Genomic DNA, 12,814 nt, shown 5'->3' with positions numbered 1-12,814 from the left:
ACGATCTTGCGGTCCGCGAGTTCGAGCCCCGCGTCGGGCTCTGGGCTGATGGCTCAGAGCCTGGAGCTTGCTTCCGATTCTGTGTCTCCCTCTCTCTCTGCCCCTCCCCCGTTCATGCTGTGTCTCTCTCTGTCTCAAAAATAAATAAACGTTAAAAAAAAATAAAAAAAAAATAAAAAAAGAAAGTGAGGGGTTGGAGAACCATCATGCTACTAGAAGTCAAAAGAAAACTGGAGTATCCATACTTAGACAAACTAGATTTTAATTTTTTTAATGTTTATTTATTATTGAGAGACAGACACAGAGTGTGGGCAGGGGAGGGGTAGAGAGAGGGGGGAAACACAGAATCTGAAGTAGGCTCCAGGCTCTGAGCTGTCAGCACAGAGCCTGACGCACGGCTCGAACTCACAAACTGCAAGATCATGACCTGAGCCGAAGTCGGTCGCCCAACTGACTGAGCCACCCAGGCACCCCCAGACAAACTAGATTTTAAGCTAAAGGCTGTAACAAGAGATGAAGAAGGGCATTATATCATAATTATGGGGTCTATCCATCAAGGAGAGCTAACAATTATAAATGTTTATGCACTGAATTCGGAAGCACCCAAATATATAAATCACAAACATAAGCAATCTTATTGGTAAGAATGTGGTAATTGCAGGAGACTTTAATATTCCACTTAAAGGAATGGACAGATCATCTAGACAGAAAATCAATAAAGAAACAATGGCCCTGAATGATACACTGGACCAGATGGACTTGACAGATATATTTAGAACTTTTCATCCTAAAGCAGCAGAATACACATTCTTCTCAAGTGCACATGGAACATTCTCCAAGATAGATCACATACCGGGTCACAAAACAGCCCACAATAAATATAAAAGAATTGATATCATACCATGCACACTTTTGGATCACAATGCTATGAACCTTGAAATCAACCACAGGAAAAAGTTTGGAAAACCTTCAAACACATGGAGGTTAAAGAACATCCTACTAAAGAATGGATGAATCAATCAGGCAATTAAAGAAGAAATTTAAAAATATATGGAAACAAATGAAAATGAAAAAACAACAATCCAAACCCTTTGGGATGCAGCAAAGGCAGCCCTAAGAGGTAAATACATTGCAATCCAGACCTATCTCAAGAAACAAGAAAAATCCCAAATACAAAATCTAAAAGCACACCTAAAGGAACTAGAAGCAGAACAACAAAGAAACCCCAAAGCCAGCAGAAGAAGAGAAATAATAAATATCAGAGCAGAAATAAACAATATAGAATCCAAAAAAACCAGTAGAACAGATTAATGAAACTACGAGTTGGTTTTTTGAAAAAATAAACAAAATTGATAAACTCCTAGCCAGACTTCTCAAAAAGAAAAGAGAGAGGACCCAAATATATAAAACCATGAATGAAAATGGATTTATCACAACCAATCTCCCAGAAATACAAGCAATTATCAGAGAATACTATGAAAAATTATATGCCAGCAAACTGGACAACCTGGAAAAAATGGACAAATTCTTAGACACCCACACACTACCAAAACTCAAATGGGAAGAAATAGAAAATTTGAACACACCCATAATTAGTGAAGAAATTCAATCAGTTATCAAAAATCTCCCAACAAGGGGCGCCTGGGTGGTGCAGTCGGTTAAGCGTCTGACTTCAGCCAGGTCACGATCTCGCAGTCCGTGAGTTCGAGCCCCGCGTCAGGCTCTGGGCTGATGGCTCGGAGCCTGGAGCCTGTTTCCGATTCTGTGTCTCCCTCTCTCTCTGCCCCTCCCCCGTTCATGCTCTGTCTCTCTCTGTCCCAAAAATAAATAAAAAACGTTGAAAAAAAAAAAATCTCCCAACAAATAAGAGTACTGGGCCAGATGGCTTCCCTGGGGAATTCTACCAGACATTTAAAGTGGAATTAATACATATCCTTCTCAAGGTATTCCAAAAAATAAAAACAGAAGGAAAACTTCCATACTCATTCTATGAAACCAGCATTACCTTGATTCCCAAACCAGATGTAGACCCCACAAAAAAGGAGAATTACAGGCCAATATCCCTGATGAACATGGATGTAGAAATTCTTAACAAGATACTAGCAAATCGAATTCAACAGCATATAAAAAGAATCATTCACCATGATCAAGTGGGATTCATTCCTGGGCTGCAGGACTGGTTCAATATTTGCAAATCAATCAATGTGATACACCACATTAATAAAAGAAAGGATAAGAACCATATGCTCCTGCCAATAGATGCAGAAAAAGCATTTGACAAAATTCAGCATCCTTTCTTAATAAAAACATATTTAGAACACTTCCAGCACCCCCAGAAAGCTTCCTCTTGCTCCTTCTCAGTCAGTAACCCTTCCAAAGTTTTACCTCTTCTGAACCTCATATTAATGAAATCTTATAATATAACTTTCTTTGTGCCTACTTCTTTTATTCAACATTGAGTGTGGAAAATTCATCCATGTTGTTGCATAGATCGATAGTAGTTCTTCATTGTACAGGAGTATTCCATTATATAAATCTTCCACAATTTATTTATCCATTCTACTACTGATGCACTACTGAGCTATTTTCAACTTGAGTATGTTATTAATAAAATTTCTATAATTTATACATATCTTTTTGTGAACATAAGCACTCATTTCCAATGAAATATACCCAGGAGTAGAAATGCCAAATAATAGTGTTTTTATATGTTTACCTTTAGTAGTTAATGCCAAATATTGAAAAAAAATATATTCCAGTTATACTCTTATTAGCAATCATGAGAATTGCATTGTTCTGTTGTTATCAGTCTTTTTAGTTTTATCTAATCTGATGAAGTAGTATCTCTTTGTGGATTCAATTAAATTTCTTTCATGACTGTTGATACTGAACCCTTCTCATATGTGTATTGACCATTTTTATATTCTCTTTTATGAGATATTTGTTCAAGCCTTTTGCCTGTTTTTTTAATTAACTAAAAGTGATCATTAAATTAATATTATAATTATATTGCTGTAAGTATATATAATTATTTTTAATGTAATTACTAATATAATAAGTAATTGATTTACTTACAAATTAATAGAAAGTTTCCATGTTTTTGGTGTAAGTTCTTTGTTGATTAGAAGTATCATACATATCTTCTCCCAACCTGTGGATTGCATGTTCACTGTCTTCACAATTCTTTTTCATCAACAAAAGTTCTTGATTTTAATGAAGTACAATTTATCAGTCTTTTCTTAATGGTTAATGCTGTTGTGCCCATGAAGAAATTCTTGCCTATCCAAAGGTTATGAAGATATTTTTCTGTTTTGTCCTAGAAGCTTGATAAAATGCTTTAGCCTTGATGTTTAGGTCTCTGATCCATCTCAAATTAATTTTTCTATATGGCATGATGCAGGGGTAAAGTTTCAGTTTTGTTCAAGTGTATATCCAATTGACCTAACACCATCTATTAAAACTATTTTTTCCTTTATTGAATTGCAGTGCAGCTTTTATTATTTTCCATGTGTCTACATATGTGTTGTTCTATTTCTGAACTGATATTCCATTCATCTGTTTATCTGTATTTGTAATAGACCTCACTGTCTTACTTGCTATAACTCTATAGTAAGTCTTGAAATCTGAGAGTATAATGTCATTTTCCTACTTCTTTCTCAATATGACCTTAGCTGTTTTAGGTTCTTTGCATTTCCATATACATTTATCAGTTCATCAATTTTTACTAAAAAATAACTTGCTGGGATTTTGACTTGTATTGCATTGAAACAATATCAACTTGAGAGACTCAAAATCTTAACAGTATTACATTTAAATCCATGAATATGATAGATACCACCTTTTACTCAGATTTACTTTAATTTCTCTCAGTAACTTTGCAGTTTTTATATAGAGATCTTGCACATCCTTTCTAATATTTATACCTAGTATTTGGTGTTTTATAATGCTGTTTTAAATGATATTTTTATTTAATTTTCTACTTGCTTGTGTCTAATACATAAAAACACAATTAGCTTTTATACACTGACCTTATATCTAAGAACTTTACTAAATGCACTTACTGTTTTAATAGTCTTATAGATTCTCTTCAATTTTCTGTACACACAAACATATCATGACAGTTTTATTTACCTTTTCCAATCTTGATACTATAATTTATTTCTTTGTTTGTCTGCTTTGACTTACTACACTGGCAAAGACCTAGTTAGTATATATATTTTTGTTAAATACCAATACCAAAATCCCATCTCAGACCAATGAAATCAGAACTGGAGTACAGGATGAGAGCATCAGTATTTATCTAAACATTCCCCAGATGACTCTAATGTGTAACCAGGGTTGAGAAGCACAGTTATTTCCTAAGAGAATTACTATCGGTCTTAGGTAAAAGAAAATAGTAATTTTCACAGAACTTAGTACCCTCTTCTAAATAACTAGAATGGAGAGTTCTATAAGCTTTTAGTCTTTTGCTAAAATCTGGAAGAGTGCTTTTTTTTTTTTAACCATTTTGCATCACTCACATTTTGTTGCCCCAAGAAATAATTTCAAGAAATCCTTCGACTCCTGGCAAAAATAACTCTTCACTTATTTTAACAGCACAGGAATCTTTTGGCTAATTTTTGTTGTTGCTATTCTTAATTGAATTATAGTTGACATACACTGGCTAGTTTTAAAGTGAAAATACTGAAGTATTTAGTACTTTATTTCATTTTAAAGTAAAAATGCCTTCCAAGTATTTAAACTAGGGCCAAATGCCTCTTCTGGTATAACCTACAAAATGGTAAGGATAAGGATGTACTGGGCAAGCCAAAGTATCAGCTAAACCAGCAAGAGCTGGCTGGTTTTAGGGAAAGAAACAACCTCAACTTTGCCTTTTCTTTTTTAAGTTTATTTATTTATTTTGAGAGAGACAGCGAGAGGCAGGAAGGGACAGAGAGAGAGGGAGAAAGAAAGAGAGTCCCAATTGGGCTCTGCACTGTCAGCACTGAGCCTGACTCAGGCCTCAAACCCATGAACTGCAAGACCATGACCTGAGCCTGAAACCCATGACTCAGGCTTCAAACCCATGACCTGCAAGACTGACTGAGCCACCCAGGCGCCCCCTCAGCTTTGCCATTTTAAATCTTTGTGTCCTTTTACAAGCTACTTATCTTCTTTAATTCAATAATTCTAATATCACCTAACTGAGGTACATATTATTATTAACCCACCTCCACCCTGATTTTACAGAAGAGGAAATGACAGTTTAATACCTTGGCCAAAGTCACCGAACAAAGAGATGACAGTGCCTGGACATGTGGCCAGGTTTGTCTGTATGCTCAAGTCCAGCACATCATGGATCTCACCATCCCACTTGACAGATGAGGAAACTGAGGCCAAGAGAGAGGAAGGGAATGACCCAGGGTCATACAGCTGTTTGTGCACAATGAAGATTAATTAGAAAAAAGTAGTTTAAGGGCACCGGGGTGGCTCAGCTGCTTAAGCATCTGACTCTTGATATCTGCTCAGGTCATAATCTCATGGTCATGAGATTGAGCCCCGGGTCAGGCTTGGCCATGCTGAGCATGGAACCTGCTTGGGATTCTCTCTCTCTTCCTTTCTCTCTCTGCCTCTCCCTCTCTCCAAAAATAAATAAATAAACATTTTAAAAAAATAAAGAAAAAAGTGGTTTAACCAAATGATAAAAGTCCAGCTCTCCACAAACTAAAGCAACTTGCTCCCCATAAACCAAATATCACTGAGAGCCCCCAGTCTGGGACTTTCAACTGAACATTGTCCTGTGTTTATGCCTTACAGGTGAGGTCCACATAGAAGAGCAGGAAAATTTTTACATGGAAATGCAAACTATCTTGGCTATCCCAAAAGAAGAAGATAAAGAAATGGCGTTACAGCTTGGAACCCAGTTTTCAAGCCATGTGCAAGTAACTGGATATTTTTGGAAAATGAGACTCCAGATGACGGTAGGCTGTGAGGCCCTGACAACCAGGCACTCTGCTCTAGAGGACTTTCGATTCCTTCCACTTCTATGCCTCTGAGTATGCTCTGTGTATTTCATATTAGCTATAGTCCAGAATGAAGAAAAATGGGGCAATATTTCCCTGAAAGGGAAAATATTTTGCTACCTTCCAAAATTTAGGGCAAGATTTATATTACCCTTATAACAATTGATGGTGAAAAACCTAATCTCAGGGAGGTCAAAGCCTTAGTATTATATTTAAATCTCCCTTTGTAGTTCATTTGTGTTGCTTCTTTGTCTGAATATTTTCATGTATTAGTGATGCACCAGTAAAGCTATTGCATTTCCTGTGCACTGGCAGATGATTTCCAATCCTAGTCCAGTGGTTGAGATATAAGGCATGGCTGCACCTAGGCAAGTAAAGGATTCTCTGAAATTCCCCTCTTCTGAAATGTGGAGTTGTTGGGCCTAGAATTGTGCCTGGCACAGGAGGATATTTAAATATTTATACTGGGAGGAGGAGTAATGAAGAGCATCACTGAGGGGGAAAGCTGATGGCTTCCTGGTGGAGCAGAGTGAGTTGGTGCTGTGGGGTCCTAAAGGGATGGATAGACTCAATGTGAGGAGGAAGCTGCTATTCAAGGCAAAATGAAAGTCTGAGAGGACTGATGTTGAGCTGGGATGTGACTGGGGCCTCTGTGGTTACAAGTTTTAAAGTGGAACAGCATAGGAGTGAGGAGTTATGGTTTTGCCCCTAAAAAGCCATGTGATCTCCCACAAGCTGCCAAGCACCAATATCTTTTTCTATAAATTGAAGGAGATGATAAAGATCACCTCTGAAGTCTCTTTTGACAGAGAGTATGTAGCTCTGGGCTCCAAATGGATAACATGTATGTCCTCCCAAGTCACCATTGCTGCCTACCAACAATACCTTCTAAGGTATGATTAGTCAACTTCGTGAGGCATTTCCCAGGGGTAACTGGGGCACAGGACAGTCACAGCTCACAGCCCAGAACCTGGGTCAGTATCAAAAGCAGTCCCAATAAAGGATTTGTATAAACAGAGAAGGTCTAAGAATGACTAACAAGCACATGAAAAGATGCTCACAGCCTTAGTCACCAGAGAAATGCAAATCAAAACTATAGTGAGATACAACTTCACATGCACTAGAATGAGTATAAATCATAAGACAGTAATAACTATTGATAAAGATGTGGAGAAATTGAAATCTTCATACATTGCTGGTGGGCATGAAAAATGGCACAGCCATTTTTGGAAAATACCATGGCAGTTTCTAAGGATGTTAAAGATGGTGACTACATAACCCAACAATTCCATAACTAGGTATCTACCCAAGAGAATTAAAGGCATGTGTCCACACAAAAATTTATACACGAATAGCCAAAAGTAGAAACAACCCAAATGTCCATCAATTGATGAATGGGTAAGCAAAATATGGTATATCTCTACTTTGGAATATTACGCAGCCATAAAAAAGAATGGAGTACTATTCCATGCTACAACATGAATGAACCTTGACAACATTATGCCAAGTTAAAGAAGCCAGACCACAAAAGACCACATATTGTAAGATTACATTTATATGAAATGTTCCAAACAGGCAAATCTATGGAGACAAAAAGTAGATTAGTAGTTGTCTAGTACTAGGGGACTGGAGGAAGATAAGGAGTCACTGCTTGGTAGATCCAGGTTTCTTTGAGGATGCTTAAAATGTTCTAAAATTAGATTATGGTGATGGTTGCACAAATTTGTAAATATTCTAAGTGCTAAATAACTGAGTTTCTTTGACTAGGCAGAGGGCTAGATAATGGTACATGGGTGAGGAAATAAACTATTAAATTGCACTTATGTGGCTTTGGGGACTCAACCTCTTGCAGGAATTTGTGGCTGCAGCATTAAATGTTCCAAGGAGTAGAATCACCTGCCACATGGAAAGAACTGGAGGAGTGTTTGGAGTAACCAAGCCTGCTCTGCTAGTGATGAGGGAGCATAAGGCAAGGGTTATGTGTGACATTCCTCAGGCACTCCTGGCTGCCTAAGAACAAAGGAAAGGAGAAAACAAATAGTTAACTGATAGAGATCACAATCATGCAGGACATGAGTCTCCATCAGTTTACAAATGTCTTCGTAGATTACAAGAAAAAGGCTATCTTATCAATAGCCTAATCTCCAGAAACCTATAGACTCAGTTTCCTGGAGCCCCAACATTACCCTCCCCTCTATAGTGATGTGGGAAACAAAGATAAGAAGGAAATGGGGGCACTTAGGTGGCTGAGTCAGTTAAGCATCCAACTTCATTTCAGGTCATGATCTCATGATCTGTGGGTTCAAGCCCAGCATCAGGCTCTGTGCTGACAGCTCAAAGCCTGGAGCCTGTTCGGATTCTGTGTCTCCCTTTCTCTTTGCCCCTCCCACACTTGTGCTCTGTCTCTCTCTCACTCTCTCAAAAGTAAATAAACATTAAAAATTTAAAAAAAATTTTTTTTAATGTTTTATTTACTTTTGAGAGGGACAGAGACAGAATGCGAGTGGGTTAGGGGCAGAAAGAGAGAGAGATACAGAATCTAAAGTAGGCTCCACACTGTCAGCACATAGCCCAACGCGGGGCTCAAACTCACGAGCTGTGAGATCATGACCTGAGCTGAAGTTGATCACTCAACCGACTGAGCCACCCAGGCGCCCCTAAAAAAACTTTTTTTAAGTTAAGAAGGAAATGGTAGATAAAATTAAATTTTCTTATAACCTGCAGCCCATTTGTAAATACTTTAGGCAAATACAGAGCAGAACATTTCTCCAGAACTCCCTACTGTCTTAATGTTAATGCCTTACCAGAGGGAAAATAACTTTAGCTTGACAATAGCAAGGCCTCTGGTATCTTCTGAGTCCTCTTTAGCATATGAAAGTCCTTCTGGAGGCCTCTCTTTTGCCTTTACCTCCCATAACTCCATAGTATATAACCAATCATTCTTCACAACCCCAGTCCTGTCCCCATGCTTTAATAAAATCATTGCATCAAAGACGTCTAAAAAATCATTTCTTGGCCATCAGCTCCAGACCCCACCACTCCAAAACCCCATCACTAGGAGCTGTCAGTGCCTTGGTCCACCAACAAGTAAGAGTCACCATAACAGCTGTGACTGTCAGCAGTCCTGGCTGTGCCAATGCCATCATGTCCTTCTAGTCCTGTACCATGGCTTGCTTTTGTCCCACTGGTCATAGACTCTCATCTCCAAAGGGTATGTTTAGCATGTGGTGAAGAACGCTGGACCTGAGCCAGAAGATCTGTGTTCAAGCCCTGCTCTTGAACTGCCACTCACTCACAAGGTCACCTTGACAAGCCCCCTCAGTTTCCTCACCCACAAATTGGTGAAAGTAATCTACCTGTCTTACAAGATTTTTGTGTAAAATAGATGTAATCACTATAAGTTTTGACTCAGATGTAACATGTATTGCTTTTTCATTGACTTTAATTCTTTAAAATGTTTATGTTTTATTTATTTATGTTTTTTAACGTTTTATTTATTTTTGAGACAGAGAGAGACAGAGCATGAACGGGGGAGGGTCAGAGAGAGGGAGACACAGAATCTGAAACAGGCTCCAGGCTCTGAGCTGTCAGCACAAAGCCCAATGCAGGGCTCGAACTCACGGACCATGAGATCATGACCTGAGCCGAAGTCGGCCGCTTAACCGACTGAGCCACCCAGGCGCCCCAAAATGTTTATGTTTTAAATCATTAAAATAAATCAAGCTGAAATTATCTGAGTAGAGGGAGGATCAAAACCTTAACCTTACAGGGAACATGTTTTGTCATGAAATACACTAGCGTCTTCTGCTCCTGGGAATGTTCACTTAGCCTCTGCATCATGCAGAGGGAATAAACAGACACAGGAATAGCCATGACTTTTGTGAACCTTGTAACTACCAAACTTCACTAAATATTCAAGACAAACTTAACTTGTCCCAGGCTACCACTACAGAAAGAAAAACTGTGAACACCTTAGTTCATTGGCACTTTGCAACAATAGAAAAGATTGCCTTATAATTATAAGTTTGCAGGCACTGGGGGTATCCCCTCAGAAGCCAGAGGTGCCCTCAATGGGCATTCTATGAACAAGGAGCCTGAATGCAAAGGAGGCTGAGTTCAACAAATCATTGGTTCTCAACCTTTCCAGCCTCACATCCTCCTAAGGTGTTTTAATGCCCCTTTTAATATCCCAAAGTAAAGTTCATAATAATATAACCTGCTTATACACATAACTGCAAAATAATCACACAATGCCTTAATGCTGTGTAAAAAATTAAAGGAAAGTAACTTATAACGAAATAATGTATAATTTGGATATATAAATTCTTAGATATGACTAAACCAGAATAATAATAGTAGGCATGGGGTGTTTTAGTTGTTGTTGTGAATTTTAACGTCCCCACAAACTTTTAAATTGTTGTTTAAAGCATGTGACTACCCCCATTGAAACCACTAAGCCTGATTATCTCAAGCCCCCTTCCCCCATCTCTTTGCTTCTACAATTTATGAAGCATCCAGCATATTAACAGAGTCATTTCCCCTAGGGCTGGCCACCCAATTGGTATTTTCTAGAGTGTGATGATGACATGCTGATAACTGGTGGCCACCACCCATTCCTCGGAAAATACAAAGTGAGTGAGATAAAAACTTTTAGGAAACGCCTAAAACATTGTTCAGTGATAACCAACCGACAGTAAAGACAATTACTAAATTCCACACCACTTGCAAGGAGTATTTGGATGCTGCCTAAAACTGATCAAGACTTTCTGCTGGAATCCTAGTCAAATGGGGCATCAGCTTCCATGTCCCTCCAAGTAACTGTCACGTCAAATCATGTTCATAAGTTAGGTAGACTGACAACTGTGATCAGATGTGTTTGTTTAGAAGCATGGTTGTATTGAGAAGTTGATTTTACTGATATCACTTTGCAGATTGGATTCATCAACAACGGTGTGATCAAAGCTGCTGATGTGAGTATTAATAGCAGATGCACTCCTTATTAATCTGAGTCAGTAAGAAATATGCCTTTTCCATAGGTTACCAGTTGAGCTGTATGTGCCATACTTTATTCATATGAATATTTATCATATAAAGTAGATAAATTCTGTGAAGAATTCTAGTTAGAGATAAAATTTGGTTTAGTGGTTTTGAATATTTGATAGATGAGAAGTTTTGTTTTGTTTTGCTTTAATTCAGGTAACAAAGTTCATTGTGATGAAATCTGAAAATTCATATTATATTCATAATTTTCGGTGCCAGGGTAGGCCTTGCAAAACAAATTTGCCATCCAACACTGCCTTCGAGGATTTGGCTTCCCCAAGGCTCAGTGATAGTGGTAGCTTACATAACTGCTGTGGCTTCTCAGCATAACTTACCACCTGAAGAGGTAGTAAGTCAGAACCCCCTAACAAAACTTTGACATCACTGGTTCAAATATATCTTGAGTATTGACATATAGCATTATATTGGCTTCTAAACAGATTCAAAGAAATAAAGTACACTGCGTATCAGCTTTTGATATTAACAAGTCAACCACAAAATGTAATGGACTTAAAACAACAGAAAGCATTTCCTCTGGTTCTGAAGGTCAGCTGGGTAGCTCTTCTGGGCCAGCTCCACTGCAGCTTTATGGTCTAAGACAGCTTTACCTACATGTCTGGTGATCACTGGGCTGATTAGTCTAGGAGAGATCTCAGCTGGGAAGGATCATGTCAACTTCAGATTTCATCCTCCAGTAGACTAACCCAGAATAGTTCTTATGGTAGTAGTTACAGAGTTCCCAAGAGTGACAAGAATGTGGCCAGCCCTAATGCACAATCCCTTTTCAAGTGTCTGCCTGTGTTAATACGTATTGTCCCTTTGGCCCAAGCAAGTCATATGGCCAATCCCAGAGTCAGGGTGAAACCACCTAAAGGCATGAATACAGAGAATGGAATGATTGCCATTTATGCAAACATTCTACCACAGTTCAAGATTTTGTGGAGCTAATTTGAACTTGAAATGTTGTGTGTGAGTAGAATAATTTTGAGTCAAAATTTTGTCTCACCACTAACAAAACTTGTGACAGGGCTCATAATAGTTGGTACCTGCTATTTCTCAGAATTATGGTGAAGTTAATTGAGATATGGAACATATGAAGTATTCACCAGTAGTTTCTACTGTTAGTATAATTATTGTTATAATTGTATGTTTATACGTGTATACTTGCACTTGCATATTTACAGCCATTTTTTAGAAAAACTTTCTTCATATCGGGTGTATAACAAAAATGTATGCTTTGTAATAGAATAAGCATATACCCTTAAAATCCATGTTATTGTCTCTCAGGTTAAAGAAATGAACATGTATAAAAGGATTAGCAAAACAACTTATAAGCAGACATTTAATCCAGAGCCCTTGTGAAGATGTTGGAAAGAATGTCTGGAGAAATCTTCATCCTATGGTAGGGAACTCACTGTGAAGGAATTTAACAAAAAGAACTACTGGAAGAAGAGGAGGCTTGCCATGGTCCCCAGAAAATTTACCACTGGGTCCCTGTGGCCGACTACAGTCAGGTGAGGTTGAGAGAGGTGTCTTCTTCTCACCAGAAACAGTTTTCCACATGACTGACTGTCTGAAAATGGCAACTGTATGCAACTGGGGATGGTCCCCTGTGGGGAGAAAGAAGAAACTGGGGAGGTTTCCTAAAGCAGGAAACAAAGTGGATTTAGGCAAGCATTGGGGACCACAGGTATCAGGGCAGATCTGGTGCAACACACTACCAGGGACTCGAAAATGATGAGCAGATAAAGTCCAGCTCAAGGGGTCTGACC

At 38.4% G+C, this 12,814-nt stretch overlaps 1 pseudogene; it reads left to right on the top strand.

Moving 5' to 3' along the window:
- The window catches only part of LOC109254480 (aldehyde oxidase 4-like), a 67,440-nt pseudogene that overhangs the window by 40,799 nt on the left and 13,827 nt on the right, over window positions 1-12,814 (top strand).

The sequence above is a fragment of the Panthera pardus genome, unplaced genomic scaffold (assembly GCF_024362965.1).
Source record: "Panthera pardus isolate Hobbes unplaced genomic scaffold, ASM2436296v1 HiC_scaffold_10, whole genome shotgun sequence".
In the NCBI taxonomy this organism is placed as follows: Eukaryota; Metazoa; Chordata; class Mammalia; order Carnivora; family Felidae; genus Panthera; species Panthera pardus.
Note: the sequence above shows the minus strand (reverse complement) of the source record. Positions and strands in the feature narration are given on the sequence as shown.